The following is a 5,652-nucleotide window of genomic DNA, read 5'->3' as shown; positions in this document are numbered from 1 at the left end:
AAAGAAAACGGGGGAAATGTAGAGAGTGTTTTTTACAGCTAGCTGAGAAGGGTTGTAAACACGGTGCAGTTAATCAAGCAGCCATGCCACCTGCAAGGACAGTGAGATCAACAGGATGCCCTGGGATGGTGAGAAACTAACCATGGTTTTGTGAACTCGGCAAGGGAGTAACTTTCAGGATGATAACAACAAGCTGCAAAGATACTCGGGGATGGTATGTAATTGGGAACCAATGATGAGCTCCACTTTTGCAATATGTATGAGCTAATTATCTGTATTATAAAGGTACACGCAGCCAAGGAATAAACGAGAATAGCTGATCATATGTCAATGACAGGTGTGGTCATCTGCTTTTCTCCCGCCGTTCTGCAACAGAAAGGTACGTCTGGGTTTCTTCTGCTTGTTTTTTCTTTCTTTTTCTGGCTTTGAAGGAGAAGGGGTGGAGCAAAGGGAGACCCACTGGTCATTTGTTACCTCAAGAACAGGATGGATTCTGCACTGACTGTGAGAAACCTGGGCTAGTAGCATGGGCATGTTTCAGGCTGGACTCTTCTTTTGCTGCTTGGTTTCCTTTTGGCTACAGGGAGACAGCTGTCTAAAGGTGTGTTTTCAAACCCACTCTCCAAAACCATGTTTCATTGTTGCAGGTGGTTCAGTGTGCTCTTGCAGTGCAGATGCTGTAGTTTGCTGTAGAATCTGAATGGTTTCTGTTCCTAGGAGAGGACTGGGAGGAGGTAGTGAGAAGAGAATTCAATGCCTGAGGTGTATCTTAGTGAGAAATGTTGGCATGAGGTGCTGAAAGTCTTGAGCTGTCAAAGGCCAGTGAGGCTCAGACTCCTTAACCTGCTGGAGCAGGGTGGAAGCAAGGAGTGGGCACTGCCGTCCCACAAGCGGCACTTGGTTCTGGTCTGCCAGGTCTGTGCTGGCCTGGATTTCTTCTGAGAAGTTTGTTGGAGCTGCTTGGAGTAGTGAAGGGTGGGGAAGAAGTGCTGCTCAAGAGCTAAGGCTCGGCTTGATCATTTTGGATGGATTTAACCATGGTATCTGAAGACATAGTTTCCATCAGAATGATCCCAGCATTGTGCAAGTGTCTCAGCTGAAGCCCCTGAGCAGATGTGTGAGACCACCCGCCTCCTCCAGATGAGCCATAGGAAAGCTGACTGTGCCCAGTAATTACAGCTTCTGCAGATTGAATGTGCTTCCAAGTGTTTTCCTTAGTGATCAATCATGTCCCAGCACTCTGATATTCCATCTCTGTCACAATCTGGAGCATCTCTGCAAACCTTGGGTGCTCATTCCCACCAGAGTTTCTTCCTTTCTCTCTTTAGAATCAGTGTGGTGCAGTTCCCTGTGTTTGTGAGCAGCAGCCAGCAGGCTGCAAGAGATCCAATAGCAGCTTTCAGCACACAGAGGGATGTGATGGGGACAGACTGTCCTTACCGCCATGCATAAGTGAGTTTTTACCGTCCTCTCTCAAGAAGTATGAAAGAATAGAGTTTGAATGATACTTGTGAGCAGGTGCTGTGCTGTAGGGGATGTCAGGTAACCATTCCTATGGGGGTGCGGGAAGGAGCAGTGAAAGTGATGTATTAGTTTGTGTTTTGGCTGTTAAAGAGGAGTTCCATTTCTGGAAGCAAAACTATGGGCTAAGATGGAAAACAGAAGGGAGAAGGCTGATACCTGGATAGTGGGCTGAGCTTTGGTGACTGCAGCCATCTGCAGTAGAAGTTTTGCTGTTTTGCACAGTGGGGTTCATAATGGGAGCTGATGATGAATGGGAGCTGCTCGAGGGACAGACTTCCATGTACAAGTTCCAGTGCCTCAATGACTTTCTTGTAGCGAGGAACCCCAAACTGAACATAAGACTTGAGGCGCAGCCTCCCCAGTGTTGAGTCCAAGGGGATGATTACCTCTCTGCTCCTGCTGGCCACACTATTTCTTAGACAGGCCAGGATGCCGTGGGCCTTCTTGGCCACCTGGGCACACTGTTGGCTCATGTTCAGCTGAGCATCGACCAACAGCCCCAGGTCCATTTCCTCTGCACAGTCCTGCAGCCACTCAGCCCCAGGCCTATAGCGCTGCATGGGGTTATTGTGGCCAAAGTGCAGGACCTGGCACTTGGCCTGGGTGTACCACATCCCATTCACCTCAGCCCAGTGAGGTTGATCCAGCTTATCTAGATCCCTCTGAAGGGGCCTCCCTTCCCTCAGGCAGATCAACACCAGCTCCCAGTCAAAAGACAAAAAGAGAAGAAAGCAGAAATGAAGAAGGCTTCTCTGAGAGCTGCCCCTGCACCTGCAGAGGTGAGTCCTTGTTATGGACAGACACAGCTCTTGTTGTCAGGGCCTCCATCTGTGAGACATGAATGAGACTGTAAAATCCTGAGGGAAGTGGTGTCCTGGTTCTGTACTTGCTTTTTTCCTTTGCAGTTTTTGAAGTGTTGCACAAAATGAAGGATAAATCTCTAAAGCAGGTGGTCGGGATGCTGGCATGGTGATGTTACTTAGTAATTAGTGCTATTATTTTGTAGTATATTAATAGTTTGCTAATAAACAAAAAACAAGGGGGGGAGGAAGGCGTTCTGATAACAGAGGATGCTGAGAAGGCAGAAACACTGAATGCCTTCTTTGCTTCTGTCTTTAGTGAAAAGGCTCTCCCTCAGAAATCCCAGACCCTGGAGGTTAATGAGAGAGTCTGGACAATAGGAGATTTCTCTTTAGTCAGGGAAGAGGTGGTCCGTGATTGCCTAGGAAACATTAATGTCATAAATACATGGGATGGGTGCATGGGGTGCATCCACGGGTGCTGAGAGAACTGGTGGAGGTCATTGCTGAGCTGCTCTCTGTAATCTTTCAGAGGTCTTGGAGAACTGGGGAGGTGCCTGAAGACTGGAGGATGACCAATGTCACTGCAGTCTTCAAAAAGGGCAAGAAGGAAGAGCCAGGTAATTATAGGCCAGACAGCCTCACCTCTGTCCCAGGGAAGGTGATGGAACAGCTTGTGCTGGATGCCATCTCTAGAGAACTGGGTGATAAGGAGGTTATCAGGAGTACTCAGCATGGGTTCACCAAGGGGAGGTCGTGCTTGACCAACCTGGTGGCCTTTTATGAAGATGTCACTAGCTGGGTGGACGGGGCTAGAGTGGTAGATGTAGTCTACCTTGATTTCAGAAAGGTTTTTGATACTGTCCCCCACGACATCCTTATAACAAAGCTGAGGAAGTATGGGATAGATGAGTGGACAGTGAAGTGGGTCGTGAACTGTCTGACTGGCAGAGTGCAGAGGGTTGTCGTTGGCGGTGCTGAGAGGGGATTTGATCCAGGTTTATAAATACCTGAGGTGTGGGGGCCATAGTGGCACGGCTGGTCTCTTTTCAGTAGTGCGTGGGGACAGGACTAGGGGTAATGGGCTGAAACTTCTGCATAGGAAGTTCCGCACAAATGTGTGCAAGAACCTCTTTACGGTGAGGCTGACGGAGCACTGGAACAGGCTTCCCAGGGAGGTGGTGGAGTCTCCTTCTCTGGAGATATTCAAGACCCGCCTGAACACCTACCTGTGCGACGTGGTGTAGGGAACCTGCCATGGCAGGGGGGTTGGACTCAATGATCACTAGAGGTCCCTTCCAACCCCTACAATTCTGTGATTCTGTTGGAAGGTGGGAATGCAAGAGAGAATATTGCGAGCAAAAGCTGTGGAGCGAGATAAATGGCATGAGAAAGCAAAGCTGAGAACTAAGGAAAGCTCCAGAAGAGAAAACAAAGTCCAGTAGGGCATATTTAGAGACAGGTGAAGCATCCATGAGTGCACTGAGGAGTACTAGGGTGCTCTGGAATGTCTCTTGGGCTCCCTACAGCACACATACTTGCTCTGGGGCATGTCTGGATGTCTGTAGAGCTAATTGTGGGGCCCTGAGAAACGTCTGGGGCACATTAGGGGGCACTGGCTTCCATGTGAGTGTTCCCAGGTTCCCAGAAGTCAACAGGGAAGCCTTTGGAGACCCCTTGGGAAGACTCAGTGGGGCCCTAGAGTGATGTAGCAGCTTGTGTTGGTTGCATCTGCTTGGCAGGGAAGCGATTTCCCTGGTGAGAGCTGAGTGACTGGAAGGTGATTTCCTTGGTTTAATTAATTTAATTACCTGGATTATAATTAAATAACACTGTTCAGCGTTCATTAAAGATTTCTTTTTTTTCCAAAGTACTTCAGTTGTGCAGCTGTAGCAGCTTTGCTAAGATATATCGAGTTTATTCAAAATTCCAGTGATGCTCCTAAAGCACTTGAAGTGCATTTGAGGGGGGGAGTGACAAAACAGCTCTGAGAGACACATCATCAGATCAGAACATTGGAACAGTAACTAATAGCAGAGATTCTGATAAGAATATTGAAGTTTTCAAATTACCTTTTCTTAAAGTTGTATTTCACCAAGTTTCATCAATGTGCACACTGAAGAGCTGACTTGTTATCTTTCTTTTTATAAAAAATCATGTGTTACAATTGAGAGCAGAAGTTATAGGATGGAACATTCTCCAAGTAAAGTGCAAAAGACATTTCTTCATAGTTCCAATTAATGTCTTATGTTTTGTTCAGACTCACTAAATGATGTATTTCAGGGTACATCATGTGGGAATATAAGAAGACTATTCAGAGCAGGAGCTGCAGAGCAAGATGAACGACATGAGAAGGTAAGGCTGGGAACCAAGGACACAGCTTTTGTGTCACTCAGCCACCTGTGGCAGAGGTCAGGATTTCTGCAGGGATGGGAAATCATCCCATCACTTAGTGCCTTACAAGGAGCTGAGAAGCTTTTCTTGCTCAAGTCCTGCTTCCAAGCTTAACCACCTACAATGAAGTAGATGTCACTTTGCTGGTGTCCTTCAATTCCGTGTCTGCATTTTCCCAAAATCAGGAGGTAACCAGCTGCAGTGAAGTGAGCGATTTCAGTGCCTGTTTCTGATGGTGGCAATGAGTTCAGAGGTCACAATTAACTGACGATTCCTGTTTCCATTCTGACAAAGTCTGTAGTTGCAGCTGACTTCCTGAGGCTGCCATACGTGGTGGTGATGCAGCCTTGGGCTTCTTGGGGATTTGCATGACTCCCACCTTTCCTTTCTGTGTCTTGCAGGTCAGCTGGTGCTGGAAGCAGCCGGTATCTGAGTAGGAATGAAGGTGAGTGCAGGAGCAGCTGCTGAGGGGAGGAAGGAAGTCCATGCTAATGAGCTCTGGAGCATCTGCGGGTCTGGTACCAGAGGAGGCAGCAGTGATGCTAGAGGGCACGTGGTGAGTGCGTGGACAGGGTGGCACAAACGTGTGCGTGTGCTGAGGAGTTGGGTTGCACACAGGTGCACACAAAGGGGTGTTTGTGGAAGGTGTAGGCACGTACGTGTTCCCAGGGGTGGTTTGCACACGTCTGTGAATACAAAGGAGGGCACACGATGCAGTGTGTGCATGGAGGTGTGCAAAGCAGGCAGGGTGGCACACGGGTGTGCATGTGCACATGGATAGGGGAAGGCTGGGGTTACAGGTTGACCTGTGCTGAGGTGAGTGGGGGCTCACAGTGTTGCTCAGTGGTAGATTTGTTTACACTGAGTGCTAACAGGAAACTCGCACACCCTTTTTGTTTCAGCTGTGCCAGCGCTGTGATCCCTTGCTGCTGGG

General features: G+C 48.3%; 1 long non-coding RNA gene across 3 annotated transcripts; it reads left to right on the top strand.

The window, feature by feature from the left end:
- Nucleotides 1-948: 948 nt before the first annotated feature.
- LOC146755468 (uncharacterized) lies at nucleotides 949-5,246 on the top strand. Of its 3 annotated transcripts, XR_014938000.1 has the most exons (4): nucleotides 952-1,452; nucleotides 2,857-2,944; nucleotides 4,608-4,679; nucleotides 5,120-5,246. It is a non-coding gene; the product is annotated as an uncharacterized LOC146755468 (long non-coding RNA). The 3 variants fall into 3 exon arrangements; XR_014938001.1 differs by lacking the exon at nucleotides 2,857-2,944 and having other exon boundaries at nucleotides 949-1,452; XR_014937999.1 differs by lacking the exon at nucleotides 952-1,452 and having other exon boundaries at nucleotides 2,773-2,944.
- The last annotated feature ends 406 nt before the right edge of the window (nucleotides 5,247-5,652 follow it).

Source organism: Coturnix japonica, chromosome 32 (assembly GCF_054131305.1).
Source record: "Coturnix japonica strain WE chromosome 32, WE-NBRP24, whole genome shotgun sequence".
Classification (NCBI taxonomy): Eukaryota; Metazoa; Chordata; class Aves; order Galliformes; family Phasianidae; genus Coturnix; species Coturnix japonica.
This window is presented reverse-complemented; position numbering and strand designations above follow the sequence as displayed.